Genomic DNA, 16,007 nt, shown 5'->3' with positions numbered 1-16,007 from the left:
TTACAGGGAGCATGTCTCCAGAATTAGACCTTTCAGATTATTTAACCAGATCTCCGAATGTGTGGCTTGTGCATGTGAGAGCTGTACTGCCTGGTACCATCACCACAACTGCCTGGTACCATCACCACAACTGCCTGGTACCATCATCACAGCTGCCTGGTACCATCACAGCTGCCTGGACAGCAAGGAGGTTACTTATAGGGACAGATACATGAATGAAGCTTCAGTTGATAACTCCACATGCAGTTGTTTATAGAGAACGTTTGCTGGTGTTTTACAGTGGCCCAGATAAATGTCCTGTTAGATCCGGAGTTTCCTTAACAGGATTTCTCCAGAAAACTGGTCTAGATCCTCTCTCATGAGGCGACAGAGCTTCAGGTGTAGAGGATGCAAGGGAGCTCTTTGCTCTATTTAAGCCACTTACTAGATTTCCAAATGGCTTTTTTCTCTCTTTTTTTTTTGTTTCTCTTTGTTTTTTCTGCTTTTTTTGGGTTTTCTTTGTTTCCCCCCATGCATTCGGCTGTCCTGTCCTTAAATGGTGAGCTTTTTGGTAAGAAATGCTCTGTTGTCCTTTTCCTGGTTCCCAAGCGTTTCTGACATGGATAGCACTAGATGGTCTGTGTTTCCTGGAGTGTGTGGGAGGGGTTACGTGGTGCTTTGCTTCCTTGTGCTCCCACCTGAAGCAGCCCTTTTGCTTTTATTGGGCCAACTGCCTTGAGGCCTGGAGGAATGGGGGACAAACAGTGACCAAAGATAGTGTGTGTGTGGGGGAATATGGCAAAAATACCATCATTGCTACTTTGCCAGTGTTCTTACAGGCTTCAGATCTCCTGGGGTAATAATGCTTCTGCCTGTTATGCCTGGACAACAACAGAACCAGAAGGCTTTAAGGCTAAGAGTGATGGGGTTCATTAGCGTGTCACCTGGGAGAGCCACTCTGTTTGCTGGGGACTGGAAGCGGTGAGAGGACAGACCAGGATGAGTGGGGAAAATGGATGTGGCGCTGATGTTCTGGCAGTTCTGTGTCCAGGGCTGTCCTGATTGCTCTCCTCTTAAAAAAACTGCAAGGTAAATGACTTGTTGTTACTTACATAAATTGGTGGTTTGCACAGGGAAAAATCAAATGTTTTTCAAAGAAAGCAGCAAAGCCAGGCAGTGCTCTGGCTCTGACAGCCCTGGCTCCTTAAGCCTGGTTGCTGTTGGACTCTCCTCGTCTGAGTACCTGCCCTGTCAGTCTGGAACTGGGTTCACAAATGGCTGTGGTTACTACTCACACATAGAAGAGTTTCCTTGACCTTTCTCCAGGTAGATATACTCATTAAATAACCCCTCAAAGCATCCTTTGTCCCGATTCCTTTCTAGCCCTCAAACATTGCTGTAACTTACCACTCACTCTTCCGTGGGAGCTGCTGCTTTTCTTTCCTTTCCCCCCGTCTTTGGCTGCAGACGTGATTTGTCTGGCTTGCACTCTTGGCTCATTAATGTTTCTGTGCATTTTTAGGAGGAGCCAGGGGAATTCATCCTGCAAGAGCATAACCCAATCTGAAAAGATTTACTAGCTTAGGAAACTGACTTTGCCACTCTGTACTGCTGAGCACATCCAACTGTTCCTAGATGTCTGAATGTAAAAATAACTGCTTCTTCCTTCCACTGTGGTAAATCTCCATGTCCTCAGTGGTTTTTTCTGGGAATGAAAATCTCATAAGGCCAGTTAGTGTTTGCCTACTTCCATCTAGCTGGTCTGTAGCAGATGCTTTGTGGTATCTTTCCTGTCTGGAGAAATCTGTTATAAAACTCAGACATGAAGAAAGATCTCGCCTTCACTTTACCTCTCGTCACTCCTCTTTCCACAGGCATGTAAATGTGTTGCAGTAATGAAGCAGAATTTGAGGAGGAGGAAGGAAAAAACCAGTCTTTAGAATAAATTGATTAGCTCTACATAGTTTGGAGCTTCTTAAAATGAATTTAAAATGAAGAATCTGTTTCCATTCTAGGAAATGCTGGCTTTTTCCTTGTATTTTTGTGACTGTAACAAATAAGTGCCTTGGCTGTTCACTTCAAGACTGGGACAGGGAGATGGGTTTGAGATGCCACTCCTGTTGTGTCTGAGGGCAAAGCTGACCTACTTCTCTCTGAATATGGGAAAGCATATGTCCTCCTGTTTGCAGCCTCCAAAACCAGAAGTGGATTCTGTCATTTTGAATGTTTCATTGCATTGTAGAATGCTCTTCAGCTCTTGACAAAAAGGAACAATTGTGTCTGACCAACTGCTCCAGTAAGATGGAGACAAGGCCAAGGATGTGCAGAATAGTGTCAGAACAGACAAGGTCTCAACTTACTGCCTTCAGGTTCTGCATTGGGAGTATTTATTTGGCAGAAGGTTTTCTCAGTTCTTACCCTTCCAAGGTGACTCTTATGATAGAGACAGCTAAAAGAACTTTGCATGATTATTCAGGTGATTTAAGGGCTTCCTCTTTTTCTGTTGAGGAATGATTGTGCCTCTCAGAGGGAATGGCAGGTTTGGTTGGGCATTTGTCTCTCCGGGTGTGGGAGCCCAAACCAAGGCAAATGGTCCTTATAGATTGTATATTGAGGTTCATGACTTGATGTTACTGTAGCAAACTCATCCAGTGCAGGGTTCCTAGAGCTTGCACTAGATCCACTCCCTTGACTTTTGAGTAAACCAAAACTGCTTTCTGTCAGAAAGGCATCATTTGAAACATTGCTCTTAGAAATTGCTTGGGCCATAAACTTGAATGTCATACTTAACCATCTCCTTGCCAGAAGAAAGCTGCTCTGTTCTGTATCCTGAAGTTCTTTACTGAGTTACTTTCAACAAGCACAGCTGCTGTTTCTCTGAGCTAGTTGCTGCCGGTGGGAAGTGATTGCAAATAGCATGGGAATAAGTAATTGTTGGAACCAGAGGGACAACAAGTGTGAAAAAGGTAAACAGGAAGGCAGAACCATTACCAAGATTACACAGATGTTTTGGACAATAGTGAAGAAGAGAACAAGGCAAAGCTGGAAGGAAACTGGTGTTGCTAATATGGCATAGCTAAAGATGTGAGACCAGACTCTGCACACAGCTATTTACTGCAACAGGAGCCTGACACCTGCCTGAGAAGTGTGGGCTCCTGAGCTACCAAACCGAGCAGGGAGTGAGCCTCACCTGGAAAGCTCAAGTGCCGAGTGATCACAATTGCAGTAGTTCATCTGGGTGTCCCCAGCTCTTTGGTGTTTAAGCTGTTCATGATCTCGTCCTGTCTGTAACGTTCTAGGTAGTGTTAAACTCTCACTAAAAATGAGGGACCAAGACAGGATGGCGTTAAAGGCTTGTAGGAAGTATTCCATCCAGTGCAGGTTTCTGCTCCAAGGCCTTACATCATCATCTTAGTAGTAGTTTAGCTAGATACTTACCCAGAGATGGCATCAGGGATGAAGCACGAGACACAGGGGGATGGGAGAGGTCTGGAACAAGACATATGGAATATATGTACACACACACAGTGCAATGCTCTGTGGACATGTAGCTAGTTCTTAATAAGCTAAGCTGAGTATAAGGAACAATATAACTGCGTTTGCATATCTACTTTCTCCCATGTCCTGAGCTGGCTCGTTCAGAGGTAGGTCAGGTTTCTCTGTGCCATATGGAAGTATGCTGTGAAAATACTAGCTTTAAGGTACATGAGCCTTTTTTTTAATGAAAAGAAATGAGAAACAACAATAAAAAAGCAAAGATAAAATCAAAGACAAAGAAAGAGAAAGAAAGAAAGAGGTTTGTCATCTGACCAGTGATAGTTTGACATGAGTGGAGATAAAAATGCTGGTTGCCAAGAATGAAGAGTGGGGAAGTGACAGAAGAGACCTGGGGAACACCATAGAATGAGGGTAAAAGGAAGACAGTTGCCATCCCAGAACAGTTTGAAAAGTGAGTCAGTTTGGGAACTGTGAAACACAGGAGAGATGGGCGTTATATATACAAAAAGTTTGCATTGCAGCAGTGGCAAAGAGCTATCTGCAGGGTGGAAAACAGCTGAATAATCAGAGAACAATAGGAGAATGAATCAGGCCTTCACAAATGTCAGTCATCAATAACAGGAAAACCCTCTGTTTAAATCATGCTGGAAAAGTTTGGTGCAACATGATAGGCATGGCTGGGCTGGCATGCAAAATGATAGATTCCTGTCCCTAAACTTTGAGAAGTGTGGGCTAAAGAAACGTGACAGTAGTGTAACAGAAGAAAACAGGTTGAAATTATGTGTTATTTCCTACCATGGGAGTCATCTTTCTTTGATGACCTCAGGAGACACATGGCTATTGAGAGGTGAGAAGTAATAGCAGAAAGAAGGAAAAGAGAAACTCGGAGTAAAGCCCACAGATGAATGAAATAAGGGAGGAGATAATAAGAGCTGGGGGGAGGCAAAGCCCTTTGCGTTGCACTTTGAGAAAGTACCGAAGACACACATTTTGCACACTGCTGAATTCAGTGCCACTGCTTCAGGGATAAGTAATGCTTTGTATAAATACCCATGGCAGGAACTGGTAGGCAGACAAGAGAAGCAGCTCTGGTGGTTACAGGTGTGTAGGAGCAAGCTGGTGTTTTTGTAGTTGTGGATGCCCAGGACATGCTTCCCATGACCAGGCTCCTGTCTCACATCCTCTGATGTCCCTGCAGCCCGACTCGGAGCCAAACGAGAGCCTTCAGTAAGAGCTGGCATGTTTTTCTCATTACTTCCAGTGGTTTCTCATTTGTGCCACCCAGTGTAGTGGATGGAATTGAGACGTTTTTACTTCTTGGGACACAGGCTTCTATGCAGCAAATTGTTACAAACCATGTTTCTCAATTGGATGTTGCCAGAGCTGCAGACAATAACCACTGCCTGTAGTCACGCAGGGAGAACTTGTCCCAGGGCATGCTGTCTGCTCTATAGAGTCCCAGCTGACTTGTAATTCTTGCTTTTTGGCTTCCACACTCTGTTGCCTTCAAATGTGGGGAGAAGCAGCATGGTCTGTTGTGTTGGGAGTACAGATATAATGGACTAGCTCCTGTCTTCCTCTGAAGTTGCTTTATTCCAGATTCCCTGCGGTATAAAGGCCCATATTTCTGGTCTAATGATCTCCTTAGGAGCAGGGTGGAGGAAATTCTGGATACTGCTGAAAGGCTCTCTAAGGTGGCCTTCTTCAAGAGCCAGCAGAGTGACTGCTGGCCACCCCCTGCAAAGGAACTGCTGCATGTACGGTGGTACTGCAGCTGTTTTTGCCTTCGGGGAATGGTGTTTTAGGGACAACTTAGAGCTGAGCAAAACCTGTTTGTGTGGTATGTCAGAGCACAGGTTTGATCCTAGCTCACTCAGAGTAAAACCCCAGATGTGGGGCTATGGAACCCTAAACTGAGGTTGTAACCATGGCAGCTCTGTATTTAGCAGTGAACCCTTGTTTACAACGATGCCCAGTTTGCACAGAAGCAAGTTGTGGCTGAGAAGTCAGAGGTGAGGGACAAGCTGTGTTTCCTGGCCAGACCCACGCTTCTGCTTCCTGCTTTTCAGCTCAGTGTGGAGCTCATTGCTCACTCCCCCTCCACTCCTGGAAAATGAAGCAAGGGAGGAGTGCTGCTCATTAATACCTCCCTTCAGGAACAAGCTAGAGAGGGAACATGTGTGTGTCTGGGCTCAGAGTTCACTTTTTTTCCCTGAAATGGTCCTTTTCCAGTCCAGGAGGTGAGGCTCTGATTCCAGCTTTGAAGGAGCAGATGATAGCCCAGCTGCTGGGCTCAGGCCATCTCCTCACATCCCTGTACTCTACAGACATGTGGACTCCTTAGTCCGTTACCATTCTCCATGTAGGTACCTCTATCCTCAAGTATGCCTTTTCTTCAAACTAGACAGGCTTCACAAACTGGCTTTTATTTCCTGTTTATATGTGTGTCTGCAGGCATTTTGCATTATGTTTTAGTCCATCACAAGCAGCAGATTATCATCTGTGGATTTGGGTCATTTCTTACGACCATCCCCATAACATGACTCATGAACACTGGTACCACATTTGCTGACACTTTGTGTGAGTTTTTCATCTGTGATTTGTCAGCCCCTGCAAACACTGGGCAGCCTTCTAGGGCTTTTACAGCTCATGGAGCAAATGACATGCTACCTTCAGTTGCTGTTATTTTTTCAGTAATACTCTGCAATAAACACAGGAAATTCTTTATCCCCTTATCAGCAGATTGTAGCCATGTATTTGTGTTGTATTACAGTTTGATCAAGAGATGCATCCTGGTATTTCTTCTTAAAGGCATGTTGGCTCTTATTTGCAGTGGCAGATTCCTTGCAGTTGGATTATATCTGTTTACAAAGTCTTTTTTTACTTCCACTGCCACAAAGCATTTGATTCTGCACTTGGAAGATGTTAATTGCCTGCATAGTTGGGTTTCTTATTTGTGGCTTTAATCATAAAAAAGAATGGTGCTAGATTCTTTTCCCAGTTCTTTAAACAACGTCTGGTTTGACTTTATTTTAATTGCTAATAAGTTAGGTTTCATTTGATTATTCAGACCCACTGAACAATGGAGCAAGGAGGGAACTTTGGCCTGTGTTGTACCCTCTCTTTACAACAAACCGCCCCCATCCACCCCAGTGAGCTGTAACGTGTCAGTCTTTCTCTATGAGCTTCTTGGAGCCCAGTGAGAACTGTAATTAAATTATCATTCTGTGACATCACACTGAGATTGATCAAAGTTGAGTCAGCTCATCTGGGTCCCATGAGCTGGTAGAAAACCAAGAGCTGGGCAGTTTCCAGCCAGAGACTAAGAAGATGATAGTTGGGGAAGCAGAGATGTCTGGGGTGGAACAACTTGTGCTCTTGTGCAGTAAAAGCTCATCAATTCAGGGGGAGAAGTTAGTGAGCAAGAGTGGCGTGCTCTGAAAAGCCATTGTAGCAGCACTGCCTGTGTCATGCTTTTTGCTTTGGCTGCTGTATTAAGGCAAGGACTTAGTACTTCAGTTTGTCACTGATGGCACAAGAAAGTGCCTGTTACTTTTTGAAGGCCATTCTCAGTGAGAACTTAGTTGGCATTTTCTGTGCTAAAGCCTCTATCAGAGATTTAATGAATCTTGGCTAATCTAGTAAATTATTGATCAAAAGTGTAAACAATTAAACCTGAGTTTCTGTATTATGCATACTGTAATAAACTTTTATGATATATTGTAGGTTTTACATAAAAGAGATGAGAAATCACAGAGCCATTGTGTATACTGTAATGTACCATTTCATAGTATACTAAGTATATTGTGAGATAGTCATGCTGATTCACAGAGTGATTATCCTCTCTAGGGAAATAAACTTCATCTACCCTCCGTATTTATTTATATAGCTCTCTTTCAACTTGAAGATCTTTATCTTCAGATCACTTCATTAATATAAGAAATCATAGTTATGTTCTTACTCCTTCTTCTCTTAAAATAAATGAGAACAGATTCAATAAGTCATCTAATTGCTGAGAGATGCAGATAGATGCCTGATAAGTTGTACAGTGTTTTTCACATGAGATAGGCACTTCAACCCAATTAGCTGTTTCCCAGTAACAGCACCTAAGCATCTGTGTTCTGTTGAAATCCAAAAACATGATCATAAAAACCTCATTTTGCAGCCAGAAACATCCTGGGTTTATTTCAGGGTTTGGTGTGTAAGCAAGAAGAGCTTTTCCTGGATGTGTGCAGAGCTCGACTGGGATGAAAGGGAGCCGCTCCGTGCCTCGTTCTGACCTGCACTGACAAACGGTGCTCCTTGGCAAGTGTCACTGGAGGGACACAGTGCAAAAGCATTGTCCTGGAACTGAGGCAGGTGCTTCCCTCTCCTTCCTCCCCTCGTTTGGTTTCTTTCCAGGACAGTAGGGGAGGAAGTGGAGTTCACAGCTTAGAAATCGCCCAAAGTAGGTAAAGGAGCCCTTTTGGGTTTTCTTTCATTCTTTTCTCCTTCTTTTTCTTAAAACAAGATTGTGTTTAAGGATCTTGGCATGGCTGTGACTTACCTGTGTCAGGATGAACCTTCTGCAGGGACTGGGCACGCCAAGCTTGGGAGAGGCATGGATGAGCATGCAGGTCTACTGTGCTGAATACCCTTGCAGGGTTTGCAGTATTTAAATGCTGCCTCATTGTCCTGCTGCTACTGTCCTGCCCTTTGTTTTCCAGACATTTCCTGCTCTGAAAATCTGCCTAAAATATTCAGTGGCCTGTGTTTTCTCATACCTTTCTGTTTCAGTGCAGGCTGTTTGTGAGCCAGAGATCCAAATGGCTCCAGTGAGAATGATCTTGGAGGTGTTCCTTCGATGTGTTCCTGAGCAGAAGAGTGGAATTTTGGACTGCAGCTTAGGGTCTGGAAGAAGCTTTGGCTCTCCAGATTCACCCTTGTGAAGCTTTTTCCAGAACAGATTTTAAATGAAGCAATGATTTGTGAGTCTGTATAGAGATCATCCTGCTCTGGGTGTGGGAGGTGGCACTTGTCCTCTTGTCCCAGTGAGAACCCCCATTCTGAAAGCTGTGCAAGCTCACTTCAGTGCACTGGTTCCTTAGTGACTGCTTTAGAAGAAACACGACAGTTAATTCTATGGAACCTGCCTTGCTCTCCTTCCTAAACAGTAAAATTGATATCTGTGCTTAGGCTTTTGGAGTTGCTTGAAAACTGTTGTCACCCTTCACTGAAGGATCTGCACTCTGCCTGTGCTTCTGTGGTCACGTCCCTGGCAGCACTGCAGTGGTTGTGTGATGCAGCCGTTTATGTCTGAGTCCTCTGCTTCTGCTGGTGGTAAGAGACTGGCAGTTTGGGCAGCAGCTGTGATGTGCAGAGGGGGAACACACAGCTCTGTGCCTGTCTGCCTGGGTGCTGGCTGCTTGGCTCCTCTTCTTTGTGGCAGTGGTTTGTTTCTTGGTGGAGAAAGTGTTTGTATTTTTGTTTTCTAGAGGATATCCTCTCCTTTGAAAAGGGCTTTGTTTTGATAACAGTGTTACTGTTGCTCTCCTGGTAAGAAAAACAAACCTTTCCAGTTCCTTAAATAACAACTTTAGGGGGGTTTATGAAGGAAGACAATTCCATCTGAGTCTTCTAAAGCAGAAGGGACTTAAAGGTGATAAATTTCACAAGAAGTCATCTTCAAGGAGCCCTGATGTGATGGGGCAACACAGCACGGGGCCCACAGGCAGGATGATGTGTGTGTCTCCTGTTCCCAGCCTCTCTTGAGTGGTGTTTCTGTCTAGCTGCTGACCATCTCGGGTGCTCTCCTGGCAGAGGTGGTGAGGATGGAGTTACTCCTCTTGTTCTTGCAGCTGCTCTGATTACAAGAAAGCTGGTGCAAGGACTACCAGAAGGGAGAGCAAATGAATATAACTGTTTTTTTCCCTTTGAGTAGATCTGGGCTGAGTGTAGTTATGTGTGGTTCCTCACCCAGCTGTTAACTTGGAGAGCTTGGCAGCCAGGTAACACGGGTCAGAATCAGGCTGAAAGTACTGCCAGTGACCTCACGGATTGCTGCTGAACAAGGATACCATGTTATCTGTTCTTCTGTTTGTTGTACACTGCCTTTAATACATGTTATTGCAACTACACTGGCTTTATTAGGACAAATAGATGGGTTTTTTTAAACTTAAAGCAGTGCTTGTGGTTTTCTGTTTTGTTTCGTTTCCTTCCACCCTGCCCTGCTGACAAATCATCTGTCCTGCTGGGAATGGATGGAAGCAGTGTATCAGTCTGAACAGCCTGTACATTCCTAAGAGGAAAGAGTAATATGTTAATCCCCAAGCCTAGAAGAAGATAAGGAGGTTTGCCTACAGGAATATCTTTGGCATATGGCAAGAAGTCAAGTTCTTCTAGAGGCACGGTATTCATTTCTTTGTAACAGTGTCACTAGTTTACGTTTGGAAGCTTGTCTTGTTTGATTTGTTGCATTTTACAAGCTCCAAGTTCCCTTTCTTTGTAGCAACCTACATTCAAGCTGTGTCACCTGCACCTGTGCTTTCCTGGCTTCACCACACAATCCTTCTAATTAACTTCTTACACCAAGACAGGCCAGGCTCTGCAAACTGATGTGCTGCAAACACCATAAACAATATTTCCCCTGCTGTATTTCTAATAATGTATTGAGTTTTGTGTTAGATTGATTCTCTCTCCACTGTGCTGCAGGCTCTTAGGTCTGAACAACAGAAGTCATTTCTGAGGCTCCAGTAATGAGTACAGTCATGCCAAATGAATCCTTAAAGGCTGCTCTGGTGGCAACGGCGGAAAGCGTGACAGTGCTGTAAAAGGGGAAAAGATTGGGTTTTGTAAATGATAATAAACATTTAAGAGTGGCATTGATGGTAATTATGTTGAAGTTTAGCACAGAGGTGTTAACCAGATGGAAGTAAAAGAAATAGTGTATAGCTCCTGAGAGCTCCATTGACTTCACTGCCTGAGAGCAGAGAAACGAGTGCTGAAATGGCAAATGAGCGACAAATAGCGACAGGACATGAAGCCTGGCTGAAATACAGAGTTACTGCAAAACTTGAAGGGTAACTTATGTTTATGCACAGGTTTTCTTTTTCCCTCTAACCAGCAAAGAACCCCAGTACTATGCATGCTTAGAGTCTGTTTAGAAAGGCTTGTCTTCCATAAGGGAGCATGAAGGAGATTCACAGAGGTTTGTTTCTTCAGGTGATTCAAAGGCCTTGCTGCCTATGTTCAGTTTCTGATAATTGGAAAAGATGATTTGAAAGGTTTAGCAACCGTATGGAAGTGTGAAAGCTTGAGGAACAAACCTGGCACTGCTATTGATGAGAACTGGGAAGAACCACGTATCTCAACAGAGGTGGATGAAAGCATGTCATGCAGGGCTGGCTTATTACCTGGGATGGTTGCACCAGCCAGAGGAGGCCAGAAGAGCCTGCCAATGCTGCTGCTCCTTCAGTGCATGTTGTTTTTCAGTGAGGTGATTTTCCACATGTATTGCTGCTCTGAAGTCCCACGGGATGTTTGGTTCTGGTGTCAGTGCTGAGCTTTGGCACTGGAAGCTCCGTTGCTATGGAGATGCCCTCAGCAGTGGCAGCACTCCTTGTGACTGCTGCAGATGCAGCTGCCAATTCCCAGATGTGTATTTTGGCAGAGCTGGAGCCCTGTAGACATGCACACCAGACTGTTCAATGGTCGCTCATTTGGGCAGCATAGCGTGCCTTCCTGAACAGAGATGATCTTCAAACGTGTTTGTCCATGATATGCTACTGAAATGTTGTGGCAGGTCACTTCCCCTGTTGAAAGCTGGATATAACACGTGGCTGTTGCCATTATTACGGTGATATCAGTTGCATTTTGCCTTTGAAGTGGCTGCACAGCAATGGCGAGTGAAATATTCTGTGCTCTTTCCTGCCCGTCAGAAAGCTGTATCTGACACAGTTGTTGTGCAGAGCAAGTGTTAGAGCATCATGGCAGGGCTCTCAGTACTTTATGTCCTAAGACAGAGTTAGAACTAAAAATATATGGTTTTGCACTGCTCTAGTGTCTTATTGATGTACCTTCCTGACAGAGTGAAAACGTCCCCTGAGGCTTCGGCTGAGCTGGAAAATGGAAGAAATTGGCGTCTCCTGTGTGTGTGGGTGTGTTTAGAGGTGGAGGAATACGAATTTCTGAAGTCCAGTCTGTGTGTCCTTACCTCTTCTGTGCCTTGTTTTTTGCTTAAATCTTAACTTATTCAGGTAGAAAAATACTGTAAATATGCAACATATATTGAAATCTGGTAGGGAAAGTAATGCAAGGTTTTGTCTTCCCAACAGAGAAGGGTTTCTCATCTAGATGTACTGGAGATTTGTGCTGCTCAGGAGTTGATGATTTAACATTGCCAGACACATTCCTCCCTCCCCCCTTATTTGTTTGTGGTCTGTGTAGTGGTAGGCAAAGGTGCAGTTGTAATCAGCTGTCAAGTATGTGACTTTGGTTTCCTTCAAATAAGGCAAAGGCTTTTTTAACCACCTAGGAGTTTCTGAAATGTTGAAATGTCGCGTGCTGTCCTTGCTTTCATGTAGGCTCCCCTGTAAAGGGCTGTCATCAGTATCAGTGCTTTATAGTGGGTTTTTTCTCACAGTATTACTGTGAAACAAGGTGCTGCTGTTTAACACTGTGTGGGTCCTTCAGTCATTGTAAATTCTTGAGGTCTTGCTTTTCTAGGAAAGTTGTTAAGCAGCTTGCATAGAAATTTAGTCTTTTGTGTATGTTGTGTACGTTAAAACTTCATACTATAACCTCCTAGTCACACATTTAATGATTTTACCTGATCTGGTTTCTCCCCCAAACTCGTAATTTCTGCAGCATTGTGCATGTTTGGTTGTGCAATTGTTTGTTTTATTACAAGAGGACAAACCCAGACAGAGCTCTTCTGGTATCACCAGTCAGTCTGGTGGGTAGTTTTCCTCAGATTTCTTTTTCTTTTGGTAATGGCTAATTGACATTCCCACTGTTCCATTCTTTGGTGAAACATTTAGTGAAAAGCAAAAGTGTACAACATTTGTGTTCATTTTTTTCTAGTCTCTTTTGTTACATTGCCTTTGGGTTATACATAGGCCTGGGGATCACTTTGCATCTAAACAGTTACTCATGTAAATTCCCACGAAGTTATGGCTCCAAAATCCAAGAGTTCGGACCACCTCTTCCCCCCCACCCCCCATCTCTGCTTCTCAGAAGGGATGTTCTTATTTCTTCTCTACCTTAATTAGCATTCTTGACCTGCAACATACTGATGTGCTAGTGCATGAGGATGAGCAGTTTCCTGTGAAAGACAGCCAAGCAAGGCAAAGTATTGCTGCTGGTTTACGGTGACTTTACAGTGGCCCGAGACACCGCTGGGAAATTTCTAGAGGCGTTGGAAAAGAAAATCATTAAAAACTGCAGTTCTTCATTTCCAGGTGTTGGCATCTGAGCTGAAATTCTTGGTATCTCTGAGTTAAAATAATAAGGCTATAATGAACAGCTGCAGAATATTGAAAAGTATGTAGACAGCTTGCCCTGCAACAAATGTAATATGCTGCCTGTCTTGCATCCAAGAAATAATCTACAATTTGAGCTACTGTACATGTGCTGTGGTGCCTTAAGCTGAACACTTCAGCTGACAGACTTCAGAGAGTCCTCACTTTCAAGTTCTCTGCATTTCAAATGTTTCATTATATAGTTTGTATTTTAGGGTACATCTAAATATTTTGTATCATAGAATTTTGTTGCTGCTTTCATCTTTAAAAGCACAAAGTTGTGTGTCGACTTTGGTACACTTGGATTTACTAACAAGTGTTTCGAGGGAAAAACTAAGACATCAAGTTTAGTCTCTAAGAAGTTGCTTGGTTTTACAGGGATAATTGATGAATTTCCTTGCTGCAGCTGAAATTCAGGGTGTTTTTGGTGAAAGACAGTTTGGTCAGTTTCAGAAGGAGAGTTTTGAGTACTGAATAAGTTGCTGAATGAAGTAATTTATTTACCACACAAATGAGTGAATAAATATCTTAATTTATAATTGCCTGTTCTTCTAAGGCCAGCTTATAATAATCATCCTAAAACCTGTGGGTGGTTTGGTGTGTTGTAACCCAAGTACCAGATACTCCAGCTGTTTCTTAAAATACATGCTGGTGTCATTGAGCACTTCTGTTCTGAGGAGTGAGAACTTGTCTTTTCGTGAGTTTGTAACTGCTAAAACACAGCTTTTCCATCACCTTTGTGAAAAGGGAGAATTGAACCTATTTCCAGATGTGAATACACAAGCAGAACTAGTGACACCCCAGTCAAGGGCAAGTCTGCATCTACTATAATAACATTTTTACCTTTCTATAGGAAAAGGATAAGTTCATCATGTTCCAGTTTGAATTGTTTTTTGTGTGATGTCATGTTTAGGACAAAATAGGATGAAACCAATAGCAAGAAATAAGCAATAGTGTTTCTGTAACATGGATGTAACGAAGACAATCCTGAATCATCATCCTACTTTAATCATTAAGAAACTGCATGTTAAAACCCACAAATATGGCTTCAGTGTACGTTAGGAATCAGTGTAAACTGAACTGCTTTAGTTTTGGTATTATGTTAAGGGTGTTTTTAATAACTAAGCTCACTCTCAGCGAGAACCTTAGTCTGAACACTTGTCTAATAACTCTTATGCTTCAGAAAGTAGTTGCTCTTTGAACTCCACTTAAACGTAGAAGCCACACGTGATACTGTCGTGGGTTTGTGTGGAGCCGCCTGTGCCTGGTGACAGGGGAAGGGGCTGCAGTGCAGGGCCCCGGAAGCAGTTCTGGAACCTTCTCCCTGAGGGGCTCTGAGGGGAACCCACCTGCGGCCCCGCTGCGCCCATCTGGTGCCTCTGACAGCGCTAACTAAGGAGGCAAATGTGCAGCTAAAGGGGCAGTGGGAGGCTGGGACAAGATGGAGGGGACCATGTGGGGAAGGCAGGAGCAGTGCTGGACCAGAGAACCCCCCTCAGCCCGCGGGACAGAGCAGCTGTGCCCTGCGCCCACGGAGGGCTCTGGCGGGACTGAGTCGCCCGGCCGGCCTGCAGCCGCCATTCCCGCCCCTGTGCCATGGAGGGGACGAGGTACTGAGGGCAGGGGGCTGACAGGGCGGCTTGTGCTCTTCATCCTCGTTCTTCTCTGGTTTGTTTTCTGTCTGTTACAGTTTTGGTTGTTGGTGGATGAAATCTTTCATATGGGGAACATCTTCCTTAAGACGAAAGGCTGCGGGAACTGGGGCTGTTTAGTCTGGAGGAGACTGAGGGGATCTTATTAACATTGACAAATATCTCACTGGTGGGTGTCAGGAGGTTGGGACATCCCTCTTTTCTATAGTAGCCAGCAACAGGACAAGGGGTGATGGGATGAAGCTGGAACACAAACAGTTCCACTTAAACATAAGAACAAACTGTTTCAGTGTTTCAGTGAGGGAGCCCTGGCACAGGCTGCCCAGAGGGGTTGTGGAGGCTCCTTCCTTGGAGGGCTTCAAGACCCACCTGGACACGTTCCTGTGTGACCTGATCTAGGTGACCCTGCTTCTGCAGGGGGTTGGACTGGATGAGCTCTAAAGGTCCCTTCCAACCTCTACCATTTTGTGATTCTACGATTCTATGAAATCATCTTTGATTTTCTTCCCCGGGACCATCAGTGGCGAGTGAGCCCTCCCTGTCCCTGATGGTCTCCAAAGGCCTGTGGTACCTTTCCCTTTCTCTTGGGAGGGGGAGCAGTGAGCGAGTTTGTGGTCCTTTATTTCACAAAGGGCCTAAACCCCAACAGATAAAATAAGGAATTGTCTGTGAAAAGAGAGTTGTTGAGACTCACATGATGGAGGCTGTTTATTCTTACACCAAGATAATATCGAGCCATTGGTAACAGTCAGGTTACAGGAAAGGCACCTATTGAATGAAAAGCACATTGGTTGATTGTAGTTTCCACAAGGAGGAAAAGATAAGAAATTTTAAATATGATCAGAATTAGCCAAAATATGGGATTTCTAAGTGGAACCTCATTGCCTACCCAATACATTTTAGTATGGTATTGCTGCTAAATTTCAACAGGAATTTTTCAATGAAACTGAAATGTTCTGTGGGAACGTGACAGTTTCTCAAACACTTCAGCTGAGGGGTGGCTTCTTAGCTTCAGGGAAGTTTTCCTGGCTCAAAGCAGAGAGGGAGACCTGTGCCAGAATAATCAGTACTCTTGCAGTCAGAACATTTACTACAGATGTGAGTAAACAAGCTTGAAGCTGAGGATTTGGATGCAGGAGTCCCAGCTTTAGATGGATGTCATAGTTTACCAGTCACTGTTTAAGAGCACAGTGAGATCAGATAGAATGCAGCCTTCTGTCTCTGACAGTGACAGACACCTAGAGGAATAATGAGAGGAATAATTGGTGATAGCATATGTTCTCAGGTGTGAACATTGTTAGAGAACTTATCTGGTCTCTTGAGCTCACATGAACTTCTAACATCTGCAGTGTTCTTTGTAAAGGTCCTCCATGAGTCTATT

General features: G+C 44.1%; 1 long non-coding RNA gene across 1 annotated transcript in view; it reads right to left on the bottom strand.

The window, feature by feature from the left end:
* Nucleotides 1-8,088, bottom strand: part of LOC133625530 (uncharacterized) — a 35,266-nt gene extending 27,178 nt beyond the window's left edge. The window contains exons 1-2 of the long non-coding RNA XR_009818813.1: nucleotides 8,024-8,088; nucleotides 3,418-3,468 (exon numbers count right to left, since the gene is read on the bottom strand). This is a non-coding gene — a long non-coding RNA (uncharacterized LOC133625530). The remainder of the gene's footprint in view (nucleotides 1-3,417; nucleotides 3,469-8,023) is intronic.
* Nucleotides 8,089-16,007: the final 7,919 nt, after the last annotated feature.

Source organism: Colius striatus, chromosome 5 (genome assembly GCF_028858725.1).
Source record: "Colius striatus isolate bColStr4 chromosome 5, bColStr4.1.hap1, whole genome shotgun sequence".
NCBI lineage: Eukaryota > Metazoa > Chordata > Aves > Coliiformes > Coliidae > Colius > Colius striatus.
Note: the sequence above shows the minus strand (reverse complement) of the source record. Positions and strands in the feature narration are given on the sequence as shown.